At 57.2% G+C, this 17,492-nt stretch overlaps 1 protein-coding gene across 1 annotated transcript in view; it reads left to right on the plus strand.

Moving 5' to 3' along the window:
• KMT2B (lysine methyltransferase 2B) overlaps positions 1-17,492 on the plus strand; it is a 1,030,490-nt gene that overhangs the window by 738,231 nt on the left and 274,767 nt on the right. The gene's annotated exons all lie outside the window — the stretch shown is intronic.

A 17,492-nucleotide genomic window follows, 5' to 3' on the forward strand; every position in this document is an offset into this window, starting at 1 on the left:
GTCTGCAAGTCCCGCATCTTGTTTTTTAACTTCTTGACAGGAGTATCGTTCGCACCTGGAATTTGCCATTCCGGCGAGAAACCGCTTTAATTGGCACTGATTTACGTTTTGGGCATTGTATACACTCCGTTTGATGTAACCAGGTTCCAACATATGTATGTCTGTGTGTTCTCTCACAGTGCGTTTGTTTGAGCACTCAACAGTTTTTTCAATGTGCGTGTACTGCTTCCTGTAAAACCATTTCAAAGTGCAGTTCATCCCTTACCAGCAAGTACACAAGTGAAGCCACTTTCATAAAGCAGCACCCCCCCCCCCACCTGCCACAAAGCTCTTAATTGTTCCAGGTTCACCCTCCAGACACACACACAACCCTCCACACACACCAAACCCACACACACACCAAACCCCCACAAACACACACAACCTGCCACACACACAACCCCCCAACACACACAACCTCACACACACACACAACCTCACACACACACACACACAACCTCACACACACACACACAACCTCCCACACACAACCTCCCACACACACACACAACCTCCCACACACACACACAACCTCCCACACACACACACACAACCTCCCACACACACACACCCTCCCACACACACACAACCTCCCACACACACAACCTCACCCACACACAACCCCACCCACACACAACCCCACCCACACACAACCCCACCCACACACAACCCCACCCACACACAACCCCACCCACACACAACCCCACATGCACACAACCCCACATACAACCCACATGCACACACGCACAATCTACACACACACCCAATCCTCTACACACATGCCCAAACCCCACAAACACAACCCCCCCACACACAACCCCCCACACACAACCCCCCACACACAACCCCCCACACACAACCCCCCACACACAACCCCCCACACACACAACCCCCACACACAACTACCCCCACACACACAACTACCCCCACACACAACCCCCCCACCCCCACACCCCCACACACACAACCCCCCACACACGCAACCCCCCCCACACACAACCCCCCCACATACAACCCCCCCACACACACACACAACCCCCCCACACACACAACCACCCCCCACACACACACAAGCCCCCCCACACACAATCCCCCCACACACAATCCCCCCACACACACACACAACCCCCCACACACACACAACCCCCCACACACACACAACCCCCCCATACACACACAACCCCCCCACACACACACACAACCCCCCCCCACACACACAACCCCCCCCCACACACACAACCCCCCACACACACAACCCCCCACACACACAACCCCCCACACACACAACCCCCCCACACACAACCCCCCACACACACAACCCCCCACACACACAACCCCCCACACACACAACCGCCCACACACACACAACCCTTCCCCACACACGCCCAACCCTGCCCCACACCCAACCCTATCCCACACCCAACCCTGCCCCACACCCAACCCTGCCCCACACAAAACCCTGCCCCGCACACAACCCTGCCCCACACACAACCCTGCCCCACACACAACCCTGCCCCCCCACACACAACCCTGCCCCCCCACACACAACCCTGCCCCCCACACACACAACCCTGCCCCCCACACACAACCCTGCCCCCCACACACAACCCTGCCCCCCACACACAACCCTGCCCCCCCACACACACAACCCTGCCCCCCCACACACACAACCCTGCCCCCCCACACACACAACCCTGCCCCCCCACACACACAACCCTGCCCCCCCACACACAACCCTGCCCCCCACACACAACCCTGCCCCCACACACACAACCCTGCCCCCCACACACACAACCCTGCCCCCCCCCACACACACACACACACACAACCCTGCCCCCCACATACACCACCCCCAACACAATCTCCCCACACACACACACAACCCCCCCCACACACACACAACCCCCCCCCACACACAACCCCCCCACACACACAACCCCCCACACACACAACCCCCCCCACACAACCCCCCCACACAACCCCCCCACACAACCCCCCACACACAACCCCCCCACACACAACCCCCCACACACAACCCCCCACACACAACCCCCCCACACAACCCCCCACACAACCCCCCCACACACAACCCCCCACACACAACACCCCACACACAACACCCCCACACACACAACCCCCCCACACACAACCACCCCCCACACACAACCACCCCCCACACACAACCCCCCCCCACACACAACCACCCCCCCACACACAACCACCCCCCACACACACAACCACCCCCCACACACACAACCACCCCCCACACACACAACCACCCCCCACACAACCCCCCCACACAACCCCCCCACACACAACTCCCCCACACACAACTCCCCCACACACAACTCCCCCACACACAACTCCCCCACACACAACTCCCCCACACACAACTCCCCCCCACACACACAACCCCCCCACACACACAACCCCCCCACACACACAACCCCCCCACACACACAACACCCCCACACACAACCCCCCACACACACACAACCACCCCCCACACACAACCCCCCACACACAAACAACCACCCCCCACACACACAACCACCCCCCACACACACAACCACCCCCCCACACACACAACCACACACAACCCCCCCACACACACACACAACCCCCCCACACACACACACACAACCCCCCTACACACACAACCCCCCCAACCCTGCCCCCCACACACACAACCCTGCCCCCCACACACACAACCCTGCCCCCCACACACACAACCCTGCCCCCCCACACACAACCCTGCCCCCCCCCCACACACACACACACAACCCTGCCCCCCACACACACCACCCCCAACACAATCTCCCCACACACACACACAACCCCCCCCACACACACAACCCCCCCCACACACACAACCCCCCCACACACACAACCCCCCCACACACACAACCCCCCCACACACACAACCCCCCCACACAACCCCCCCACACAACCCCCCACACACAACCCCCCACACACAACCCCCCACACACAACCCCCCACACACAACCCCCCACACACAACCCCCCCACACACAACACCCCACACACAACACCCCCACACACACAACCCCCCCACACACAACACCCCCCACACACAACCCCCCACACACACAACCCCCCACACACACAACCACCCCCCCCACACACAACCACCCCCCCCCACACACACAACCACCCCCCCCACACACACAACCACCCCCCCACACACACAACCACCCCCCACACAACCACCCCCCACACAACCCCCCCACACACAACTCCCCCACACACAACTCCCCCACACACAACTCCCCCACACACAACTCCCCCACACACAACTCCCCCACACACAACCCCCCCACACACACAACCCCCCCACACACACAACCCCCCCCACACACAACCCCCCCACACACAACCCCCCCCACACACAACCCCCCCCACACACACACAACCCCCCACACACACAACCCCCCACACACAACCACCCCCCACACACACAACCACCCCCCACACACACAACCACCCCCCACACACACACAACCCCCCCCCACACACACACAACCCCCCACACACACAACCCCCCACACACACAACCCCCCACACACGCCCAACCCTGCCCCACACCCAACCCTATCCCACACCCAACCCTGCCCCACACCCAACCCTGCCCCGCACAAAACCCTGCCCCGCACACAACCCTGCCCCACACACAACCCTGCCCCACACACAACCCTGCCCCCCCACACACAACCCTGCCCCCCACACACACAACCCTGCCCCCCACACACAACCCTGCCCCCCACACACAACCCTGCCCCCCCACACACAACCCTGCCCCCCCACACACAACCCTGCCCCCCCACACACACAACCCTGCCCCCCCACACACACAACCCTGCCCCCCCACACACACAACCCTGCCCCCCCACACACACAACCCTGCCCCCCACACACACAACCCTGCCCCCCACACACACAACCCTGCCCCCCACACACACAACCCTGCCCCCACACACACAACCCTGCCCCCCCCACACACAACCCTGCCCCCCCCCCCACACACACACACACACAACCCTGCCCCCCACACACACCACCCCCAACACAATCTCCCCACACACACACACAACCCCCCCCACACACACAACCCCCCCCCCCCACACACAACCCCCCCACACACACAACCCCCCACACACACAACCCCCCCCACACAACCCCCCACACACAACTCCCCCACACACAACCCCCCCACACACAACCCCCCACACACAACCCCCCCACACAACCCCCCCACACAACCCCCCCACACACAACCCCCCACACACAACACCCCACACACAACACCCCCACACACACAACCCCCCCACACACAACCACCCCCCACACACAACCCCCCACACACACAACCACCCCCCCCCACACACAACCACCCCCCCCCCCACACACAACCACCCCCCACACACACAACCACCCCCCACACAACCCCCCCACACAACCCCCCCACAGACAACTCCCCCACAGACAACTCCCCCACAGACAACTCCCCCACAGACAACTCCCCCACAGACAACTCCCCCACAGACAACTCCCCCACAGACAACTCCCCCACAGACAACTCCCCCACAGACAACTCCCCCACACACAACTCCCCCACACACAACTCCCCCACACACAACTCCCCCACACACAACTCCCCACACACAACTCCCCCACACACAACTCCCCCACACACAACTCCCCCACACACAACTCCCCCACACACAACCCCCACACACAACCCCCCCCACACACACAACCCCCCCACACACACAACCCCCCCACACACACACAACCACCCCCCACACACAACCCCCCACACACAAACAACCACCCCCCACACACACAACCACCCCCCACACACACAACCACCCCCCCACACACACAACCACACACAACCCCCCACACACACACAACCCCCCCCACACACACACACACAACCCCCCCAACCCTGCCCCCCACACACACAACCCTGCCCCCCACACACACAACCCTGCCCCCCCACACACAACCCTGCCCCCCCACACACACACACACACACAACCCTGCTCCCCACACACACCACCCCCAACACAATCTCCCCACACACACACACAACCCCCCCCACACACACAACCCCCCCCACACACACAACCCCCCCACACCCACAACCCCCCCACACACACAACCCCCCCCCACACAACCCCCCCACACAACCCCCCACACACAACCCCCCACACACAACCCCCCACACACAACCCCCCCACACACAACCCCCCACACACAACCCCCCACACACAACCCCCCCACACAACCCCCCCACAGAACCCCCCCACACACAACACCCCACACACAACACCCCCACACACACAACCCCCCCACACACAACACCCCACACACACAACCCCCCACACACACAACCACCCCCCCACACACAACCACCCCCCCCACACACAACCACCCCCCCACACACACAACCACCCCCCCACACACACAACCACCCCCCACACAACCACCCCCCACACAACCCCCCCACACACAACTCCCCCACACACAACTCCCCCACACACAACTCCCCCACACACAACCCCCCCACACACACAACCCCCCCACACACACAACCCCCCCCACACACAACCCCCACACACACAACCCCCCACACACACACAACCCCCCACACACACAACCCCCCACACACAACCACCCCCCACACACACAACCACCCCCCACACACACAACCACCCCCCACACACACACAACCCCCCCCACACACACACAACCCCCCCCACACACACACAACCCCCCACACACACACACACCCACACACAACCCCCCCACACACACACACAACCACCCCCCCCCCACACACACAACCACCCCCCCACACACACAACCACCCCCCACACAACCACCCCCCACACACAACTCCCCCACACACAACTCCCCCACACACAACTCCCCCACACACAACTTCCCCACACACAACTTCCCCACACACAACTCCCCCACACACAACTCCCCCACACACAACTCCCCCACACACAACTCCCCCACACACAACTCCCCCACACACAACCCCCCACACACAACCCCCCCACACACAACCCCCCCACACACAACCCCCCCACACACACACAACCCCCCCACACACAACCACCCCCCACACACACAACCACCCCCCACACACACAACCACCCCCCCACACACACAACCACCCCCCCACACACACAACCACCCCCCCACACACACAACCACCCCCCCACACACACAACCACCCCCCCACACACACACACAACCCCCCCACACACACACACACAACCCCCCCACACACACACACACAACCCCCCCACACACACACACAACCCCCCTACACACACAACCCCCCCAACACACACCCCCCCCCACACACACACCCCCACACACAACCCCCCCCACACACACACACAACCCCCCACACACACACACAACCCCCCACTCACACACACAACCCCCCCAACACACACACACACACACACACAACCACCCCCCCCCCACACACAACCACACTGTGAGAAAGTGCCATCTTTCTTGCATTGGTATGCCCCCACTTTTTTCTGAACTGCTGATGGGTGGCCCCCTTCGCTAGGAGAGTGTCCCACACCCACAGACCCGGCTCGAAATCTCGGAGTCCTGATCGACCCCGGCCTCTCTATGGCCAAGCAGGTCAATAGGACAGTTGCTACTTGTTGGGGCATCATCAAAATCCTTAGGAAGATAAAAAACATTACTTATCTCCACAGGCCCGTAAACGTGTTGTAGTAGCTTTCCGCTGGCATTAATAAGGGTTTGCTGCAACGCCTACAAACTATCCAGAATGCGGCGGCCAAATTTGTGTTGGATGCCCCTAGGATGTCCTCTGCCACAACTGCCAGGAAAAGTCTACATTGGCTTCCGATTGAGGCCAGGATTACCTTTAAGACTTTTTGTCTGACATTTACGGCACTAGGGGGCTATGGGACGGAGGGGGTGAAGGACCTTCTGGTGCCGTACGCTCCCTGTAGAAACCTCCGCTCCTCTAGAAAGAGCCTGTTGTCGGTGCCTCGCGTTCGAAGAGCCAAGTGGGAGGAAGAGGGTTTTCATATCTCGCCCCTACTATGTGAGAGTCTCCGGCCCGAGCCTGCAGCCTTTGTTCCTTTTTGACCTTTTCCATTGGATAACATTGAGCCGCCCGATGGCTCAAGAGCACCCTGCACCCAGCCGCCTGAGTGCCGCTGGCTGTGCCACCCTGGTCCTATCCAACTTCCCCCACTTGCCCTGAGCAAGTGACCAGGAGCCCAGCTCCCACAGTCGCGTGGCCTGCTAGCCAGCAGCTACCAACCCAAGGCTTCCTTTCCCTCATTGGATATCATTGGGCCTAACTACCTCTGCACCCGGCCGCCCCTGTGCTGCTGGGGATGAACCAATTGTACTTACCTGACCCTGGGGGACCCCTGAGTCCCAGAAGCTTAGCTTCACCAGCCTAGTACTCACCTGGAAACCGGAACTCAATTACCTGCCATTGGATGACATTGACCAATTTTGACTCGAATTAAAAGACTCTCCAAGAGAAAAACAAAGTGCAATCATCCGAGCCCAACACCAGATGGCGATCTATTCATAATGTACCACTCTGCAGCCCTCTATGCCAAGAACAGATGGATACTGGTAAGTAGCATATTCCTTTCTCCATAGGAACCCATTGTCTTCTTTTCTATGAAGTTTCTTCTGTGTACTTTTGAAAACTTGAAATATTCTTTAAAAATCATACGAAATACTGAAACTCAATTACCTATCTGTTTTAAGTTGAGATCCCATGCTGGCCTTAGGCGTCCAGTACTGGATTACACAAGTAACGCGGTCGTACTTTACCTGCAACCTGAATTTTCTTTCATCGAATAACATTGCCAGATTTTCATTGAAAAGTTTCTAAGTGTGAACTTTTAAAACGGCTTTATATTCATGAAAATTCACTACAGTAACTAAATCTTTTTGCTAATCTGGTTTCAGCTTAGACCCCAGGACTGAATCTAAGTTCTAGTCCGGGAACTACTAAAGTAATCTGTACTGTAATCAACTGTACTTTTATGATGACAATCCATTGAACTCCATGCTAAAGTGTGTCTTGACTTAAAGTTGCCTTCAGCAACCCCTGTAACTTTTGTATTTAAAAACTTTATTGCTTCCTTGCAAAGTAATTACATGAGAGTTCTCATATCTAGCTAAGTATATTTTTATGCCTGTTGGTTCTAAAAATAAAACAACTATACCTTTTGGTATAAAAACAATTGGCCTGGAGTTCAGTCCTTGAGTGTGTGAAATCCTTTGCTGACTGAGTGTGTACAACAAATGCTTTTCACTGCCCTCTGCTCGACCAAGCTACCACTTTTGGGAGTAAATGCAGTCCTGACTTTAACCTCTGTTATACCTTTGGGATTTGTGGACTCAATGCACACTGTACTTCATTATATATCGAGCCACTTTCTCACACACAACCCCACACACACCACACCACACACACCACACCACACACACACCACACACACACACAAACCCACACACACACAAACCCACACACACACACCCCCCCCCCACACACACACACAACCCCCCCCCCGCACACACAAACCCCCCCCACACACAACCCCCCACACACACAAACCCCCCCACACACACAAACCCCCCACACACACAAACCCCCCCACACACACAAACCCCCACACACACAAACCCCCCCACACACACAAACCCCCCACACACACAAACCCACACACACGCACAAACCCCCCCACACGCACAAACCCCCCCACATGCACAAACCCCCCCACACGCACAAACCCCCCCACACGCACAAACCCCCCCCACACGCACAAACCCCCCCCACACGCACAAACCCCCCCCCACACGCACAAACCCCCCCCCACACGCACAAACCCCCCCCCCACACGCACAACCCCCCCCCCACACGCACAACCCCCCCCACACGCACAAACCCCCCCCACACGCACAAACCCCCCCACACGCACAAACCCCCCCACACGCACAAACCCCCCCACACGCACAAACCCCCCCACACGCACAAACCCCCCCACACGCACAAACCCCCCCACACGCACAAACCCCCCCCACACGCACAAACCCCCCCCACACGCACAAACCCCCCCACACGCACAAACCCCCCCACACGCACAAACCCCCCCCACGCACAAACCCCCCCCACGCACAACCCCCCCCCCACGCACACCCCCCCCCCCACGCACAAACCCCCCCCCCACGCACAAACCCCCCCCCACGCACAAACCCCCCCCCACACGCACAAACCCCCCCACACGCACAAACCCCCCCACACGCACAAACCCCCCCCACAAACCCCCCCCACAAACCCCCCCCCCACAAACCCCCCCACGCACAAACCCCCCCACGCACAAACCCCCCCACGCACAAACCCCCCCACGCACAAACCCCCCCACGCACAAACCCCCCCACGCACAAACCCCCCCACGCACAAACCCCCACACGCACAAACTCCCCCAAACACCCCCCCACATACCCCCCCACACACAAACACACAACCCCCCACACACACAAACACACAACCCCCCACAGACACACACAACCCCCCCACACACACCCCCACCCCCCCCCCACACACACAACCCCCCCCACACACACACACACAACCCCCACACACACACACAACCCCCACACACACAACCCCCACACACACACAACCCCCACACACACACAACCCCCACACACACACACAACCCCCACCACACACAAACCCCCACCACACACAAACCCCCCCCACACACAAACCCCCCCCACACACAAACCCCCCCCACACACAACCCCCCCACACACACAACCCCCCCCCCACACACAACCCCCCCCCACACACAACCCCCCCACACACACAACCCCCCACACACACAACCCCCCCACACACAAAACCCCCCCACACACACAACCCCACGCACACACACAACCCCACGCGCACACACAACCCCACGCGCACACACAACCCCACGCGCACACACAACCCCACGCGCACACACAACCCCACGCGCACACACAACCCCACGCGCACACACAACCCCACACACACATCCCCACACACACACACATCCCCACACACACACACATCCCCACACACACACACATCCCCACACACACACATCCCCACACACACACATCCCCACACACACACATCCCCACATACACAGCCCCACCCCACACACCACACAACCCCCACCCCACACACCACACAACCCCCACCCCACACACCACACAACCCCCACCCCACACACCACACAACCCCCACACACAAAACCAAAAACCTCACACAACCTCACACACAAAAGCACAACCCCAACCCCACACACAACCCCCCACACACAACCACAACCCCACACACGCCTCCCCCACACACCCCTCCCCCACACCCCTCCTGCACACACAACCCAGCACACACAACCCCCCCACACACACCCCCCACACAAACACCCCCACACACACCCCCCACACAAACACCCCCACACACACACCCCCCCACACACCCCCAACACAAAACCATCCCCCACATCCATCCCCCACATCCATCCCCCACATCCATCCCCCACATCCACATCCACACCAACATCCACACACTACCCCACACACACTACCCCATACACACTACCCCATACACACACCGCACACACGCACCCCACACACGCACCCCACACACGCACCCCACACACGCACCCCACACACGCACCGCACACACGCACCCCACACACGCACCGCACACACGCACCCCACACACACAATCCCTTACACACACCCACCCCACAAACACAATCCCTTACACACACCCACACACACAATCCCTTACACACACCCACACACACACCCACACCACACACCAGGATAGCAAAACATAGCATAGCAGACACAAAACATTGCATAACCAAGCAAAACATAGCATAACAAAACATAGCATAGCATAACATAGCCTAGCCAAGCATAGCAAAACAAAGCATAGCATAACAAAACATAGCAAAACAAAACATAGCAAAACAAAGCATAGCATATCGCAACAAGACAGAGCATAGCATAGCATAACAAAACATAGGATAGCAAAGCATAGCATAACATAGCCTAGCAAAACAAAGCATAGCATTGCAAACTAAAGCATAGCATTGCAACGCATAGCATTGCAAACCAAAGCATAGCATTGCAAACCAAAGCATAGCATTGCAAACCAAAGCATAGCATTGCAAACCAAAGCATAGCATTGCAAAACAAAACAAAGCATAGCATTGCAAAACACAGCATAGCATGACAAAACACAGCATAGCAAAACAAAGAATAGCATAACAAAGCATAGCATAGCATATTGTAACAAGACACAACAGAACATAGCACAACAAAACATAGCATAGCAAAGCATAGCATAGCACAACATAGCATAGCATAACATAGCATAACACAACATAGCATAGCATAACACAATATAGCGTAACAAAATAAAGCAAAGCGTAACACAACGAAACAGCATAGCGTAACAAAACATAGCAGTTCGAGGCATGTGGGCTGCTGAATTCATATCTGTGCATAGATCGCCGCCTAGTGTTTGGTCCGGATGATTGCACATTGTTGTCCTGGAAGAGGCTTCGAAGTATCACAAGATAGGTGGCTCCTCCCCTGGACTACAGTGCGCATGGGCATCCTCTCCATCCTCAGATTGTATTTTTTCCGCCATTGGGTTCGGGTGTACTTTCTTAACTCAAGTTCGGAATCGATATAAAACACTTTTTCACAAGGCCAAAAGGCCTTCGGGGCGTCGGTATTGTCTTTCGTTCGGTGCCTCGTACTTGTTCCAGTTCTTCGAGCCGGACGTCGAAGGCCGCTTGCCTTTTCGACACCTAATGCCCCATCAATGATCGACGATGGAACAGAGCCCGTTCAAACGATGCCCCGTTTGCAACTCTAAATACCCTCACATCGATGTGCACCTGGTATGCAATAAATGCCTATCCCCGGACCACGACGAGGCCAGCTGCATGGCCTGTTCTCGGTTCAGGTTGAAGAAAACACTTCGGCTTCGACGCACCGCGAGACAGTCGGCGCAGAAAACGGCGCCCGACCCGGAGAACATCTTCGAGGCTGAAGACGACGAGGGCATCTATGAAGAGGATCCTGAACAACACTCTGATCCTGCGTCGGAGCAGAACTCTAACTATGATGAGGACGAAGAAGAAGACTACGTCCATGATGAAGACGTCGTCGAGGTAGGAGACGACGCACAGGCCATCGGAGCCGTCGATGACGACTCGAGCGATGAGCAAGGCCAAACCACAGTCGCGGGGCATGATAATGACACTGTACTTCCAAAGGCTCAGGTCGAGGCATCGCCGGAAGGCTTTAGCCAAGATCTTAATCCACATTCTATAGCCCCGCGTCAAGGCCCGGCTAAGAATATTTCTAAGGAGCCATCAGTCGATCAACCACAATCAGCGGTGAAACCGAAACCAACAGACGCTAAATCGAAACCAAACTTCTGAAGTCAGTCCTCGGATCGGCGACTTCGGATTAATCGGATCCAATCAAATTGAAGAGTGTCATCGACCCTTCGGGGTCACAAGGGGGTGTCGGCCCGAAGATCGGGGCGCCGAAGCCTGTGACTAAGGTGAAGAATTGGCTTGGTAGGTTCGAGGCATGTGGGCTGCTGAATTCATATCTGTGCATAGATCGCCACCTAGTGTTGGGTCCGGATGATTGCACATTGTTGTCCTGGAAGAGTCTTCGAAGTATCACGAGATAGGTGGCTACTCCCCTGGACTACAGTGCGCATGGGCATCGCCTCCATCCCCAGATTGTTTTTTTCCGCCATTGGGTTCGGATGTGTTTCGGTTCCCTCTGTCGGAACCGATAGTTGTTCAACTTCTATCGAGACCAAAAGGTCTTTAGGCTGGGCGTCGGTATAGTTGCGTACGAGTTTCTTTTCTGACTCTCAGCTCCGATCTCTTGCTGCCCTTCCACGTGCTTTCGGCGCGGACGGGCCTACATTACACTTTTGCTATGGAGCGAACTCCGTTTAAGAAGTGCCCGGTGTGTAACTCCAAATATTCACACCTCGACGTGCACCCTGTGTGCAATACTTGCTTGTCACCGGATCACCACGAAGACAGCTGCATGGCGTGTTCGAAATTCCTGTGCAAGAAGACTTTGAAGATTCGTCAGGCCCATAGGCTCCAGGCTAGGTTATCGACTGCGGCGCCCCCACCTGATGACATATTCCAGGAATCTGTCGAGGGAGAAGACGACGGGCAAGGTTCGGGCTCTAGTCCCGCGTCCGAGGGTGAGGCCTACGACGCGGGTGAGGAGAACTTTGACGAAGTCACCGACGAGGTAGGGGACGACGATCAGGCTTTTGCCACTATGGGGGATAGCTCGGAGGAGGAGCATCCCCAACAAGACTCAGGGGTTATTCCCCTTCATACGGCCCAGGTCGAGGGATCGCCTTCGGGCCTTACCCAAGATCTAATTGTGAGTCCTACGTCCCCGCCTCCGGGCCCGGTCACGGACATTTATGAGACGCCACTTAAGTTGAAGAAAACGAAAGTGAAGCCAACTGGTCACGCACCCTCTGATGCGAAACCGAAAGTGAAAGTTGCGCTGGTGCAGAAGGTTCTGGAGGCGTCAACTTCCAAGAAGATCAAAATGGCCGACTCAAAGAGCCACGCCAAGATGGCCGACCCGAAGCCCTCGGGGTCGATGCCGAAGGCGAAGTCGTCCGACTCGGCTGAGTCGGCTCCGAAAGGGGTTGCGGACCCGAAGACGGCTCCGAAGAAGCGTCAGGGCGACGACGCACATAGGCATGGGGCGTCGGCCCCGAAGAAGGTATCTGCGGGTGATCAGGCTATCGACGCTGAGAAGTCGCTCGAGCCGGTCAAGCCCTCTCCGGCCTTGACGAAGAAGGTGGCGGAATCCCTGCAGCGGATACGAAAGGACAGTGTGGTTCCCGCTCAGGGCTCTGTGGCGCCTAAGCTCACGCCTAAGCCTGCGAAGGAGCAAACGCCTATCCGTTTCACCCTTCCTCCCAAGTCGGCACCGAAGGCCTTCGCGCCGAGACAGGGCGGACCCTCGCAGGAGGTATTGGCACCGAAAGCTGCCTTGGTGGTGTCGAAGCTTCGGCTCCAACCGCTTGCTGAGGAGGAACGTCGTGAGGTAATCATCGACGCCAACACCGGGAAGCTGTCTCTCCTCAAGAGGAAGATCACGACGGAGCCGGCGTTGGAACATTTTAAGATCCCTCTCAAGAACAAAAGGGACTCTGCGGGGTCTTCGGCGCTGGTGGAACCTGTGTCCCCACAAGCCCTAGGACACTCGCCAACGCATTCCGCCGGAGGCGATGCGGACGAGGAGGACGCCGAGTACAACTATCCGGCGTACTCGGATCCGGAGGAGGAGCACGAACCCTGGTCAGCCGGAGGCGACCCAGAGGACCCGCAGTCGGGCCAGGACGCGCAACTTTTTGCGGCGAAAACGTCCCCGACTGAGGACTCAGCGGCCTTTAACGCTCTGATCGAGAGAGCTGCGGCTAACCACGACGTCGAGCTGCACTCTGACCCCGTGGACGAGGACTTCTTGTTTGACACTTTCTCTGTAGCTGAAAAGTCAGTCAAAACGCTGCCGATGCTGAAAGGGGTGCTTAAACATGCAACGGAGGTCTTCAAGGAGCCCACCCGGGCGCGTGTGGTCAACCCTCGCATCGACAGGAAATATAAGGCAGCGCCCACGGATCCTACATATATCAAGGGACACTTGCCATTGGACTCCTTGGTTGTTTCCAACGCTCGGAAGAGGGCGAACTCTCAAACTACTGGTGACGCTCCTCCCCCAGACAAAGAGTCCAAGATCTTTGAGGCCTCAGGCAAACGGATTGCTGCACAGGCAGCTAATATCTGGAGAATATCTAACACACAAGCCCTACTTGCACGTTATGATAGGGCCCATTATGACAACTTAGAGGCCATACTGCAACACTTGCCTGACCAATACAAGGAGGCAGGAGAGATGCTGATTCAGGAAGGAAAACTCATTACGAATGCATCCATCAAATGTGCACTGGATGTGGCAGAAACAGCCTCCAGGGCTATCAACACCAGTGTGTTGCTTAGACGCCATGCCTGGCTTAGAATTTCAGGGTTCAAACCCGACATCCAAACTACAATACTGAATCAAACAGTTAACCCTGACCACCTGTTTGGCCCTGAGGTGGACGCGACCCTGGAAAAAATGAAAAAAGATACGGAAACTGCCAAGTCTATGGGGGCCTTACAAAGTCAGCAGTTTCGGAGTGGTTCCTTTCGCCGCTCCACTTCCAGAGGCACCTCAAGGGGTCAGGCATCGCAGTCCACACAATATTACAAGAGTAACACCCAAACCTCGTACAACAACAAAGGTCGGGGTGGTTACAGAGGCAATAACGTCAAGGGCAGGGGACGTGGAAACAATAGCTCCAGGTCCACCACCACCAACAAACAGTGACGTCTTGTCACTGCCCCCCGACCATACAACACCGGTCGGGGGGAGACTCCAGCAGTTCCTGCCGGCGTGGAAGTCCATCACCACGGACAGGTGGGTGAGGTCTCTTATCCAGTACGGGTACTGTCTAGAGCTTACTTCCATTCCACCGGACATACCCCCAAGGAGCCGTCCTATGTCAGGCGAGCACTTGACCTTGTTGCAGCAAGAAGTTCTAGTCATGCTGCAAAAAGGGACGATAGAGCTCGTTCCATTCCAAGAGCGGGGAACAGGGGTTTACTCCCTGTATTTCCTGATCCCCAAAAAGGACGGATCCCTCAGGCCAATCCTGGACCTCAGGCCCCTAAACTGGTACATCCTATCGGAGCACTTCCATATGCTCACTTTGCAGCAGGTGCTTCCCCTGCTTCAGCAGGGGGACTTCCTGGCTACGCTGGATCTGAAAGATGCCTATTTTCATATCCCCTTGCATCCTTCCCACAGGAAGTATCTCAGATTCACGATTTTGGACCAGCATTACCAGTTCAGGGTTCTGCCGTTCGGGGTCACCACGGCGCCAAGGGTATTTACAAAGTGCCTAGCGACTGTGGCGGCGCATCTCCGTCGCCAGAACGTCCACGTCTTTCCCTACCTGGACGACTGGCTCATTCAGGCAAAGACAGAACGACAGTGCGTCGAACATGTGTCACGCACCATTCATCTCCTGCACGATCTGGGATTCTCTCTGAACTATCCAAAGTCCCATCTCCAGCCCGCCCACGTGCGACAGTATCTGGGCGCGACAATAAACACTCTGGCAGCCACTGCGCAGCCAAATTCAGTGAGAATCGCCAGTATCCAGGCGCTGATTCAGCGGTTCAGACCTCAGCACTCGCTTCCAGCGAAGGTGTTCATGCAGTTGATAGGCATGATGGCCTCCTGCATCTCCATTGTCCCGCACGCGAGACTACATATGCGTCCGCTTCAGGAGTGCCTTGCACGTCAGTGGACTCAGGCTCATGGGCAACTGACAGACCTAGTGTTGGTGAGCGGTCGGGCGTACAACTCTCTGCATTGGTGGAATCCACAAAACCTTTACAAGGGCCGACCATTCCAAGAGCCTGTGCCACAGATTATCCTGACAACGGACGCCTCTCTCCAGGGATGGGGAGCGCATGTACTCCAGTACACGGTGCAGGGACTCTGGACACTACAGCAGAGGAAGATGCACATCAATGTGTTGGAACTGATGGCAATCTTCATGGCCTTGAAGGCGTTCAAAGTACATCTGTGCAACAAGGTCGTGTTGATCCGGACGGACAACATGACGGCCATGTACTATATTCAGAAGCAGGGAGGCACACACTCTCCGCAGCTGTCTCATCTGGCTCAGAGCATGTGGAAGTGGGCCATTCAGAGGAACATCTTCCTCATGGCAGAGCATCTCCCGGGCAAGAACAATCAAATGGCGGATCTGCTCAGCAGGCACAGCCATCAAATGCACAAGTGGGAGATACATCCATCAGTACTCCAGCCGTACTTCCAAAGGTGGGGTCATCCAGAGATAGACCTGTTCGCCACAAGGGAGAACGCAAAATGCCGAAGCTTCGCCGCCAGATTCCCACACCCGCAATCACAGGGCAATGCGATGTGGATGAACTGGTCAGGCAGATTTGCGTACGCTTTTCCCCCAGCACCTCTGATACCGCTGGTGGCACGCAAGCTCAGGCAGCACTCGATGACTCTCATCCTGGTTGCTCCGACGTGGGCTCGCCAACCATGGTACACCACGTTTCTAGAACTGTCCGTGGTACCGCATCAGAGGCTTCATCTCACTCCCAGCCTTCTGACGCAGAGCCATGGCGACATTCAGCACCCAGATCCGCAACAGCTCAACCTAGTGATCTGGCTCCTGAAGTCCTAGAGTTT

The sequence above is a fragment of the Lissotriton vulgaris genome, chromosome 7, assembly GCF_964263255.1.
Source record: "Lissotriton vulgaris chromosome 7, aLisVul1.2, whole genome shotgun sequence".
Taxonomy (NCBI): Eukaryota; Metazoa; Chordata; class Amphibia; order Caudata; family Salamandridae; genus Lissotriton; species Lissotriton vulgaris.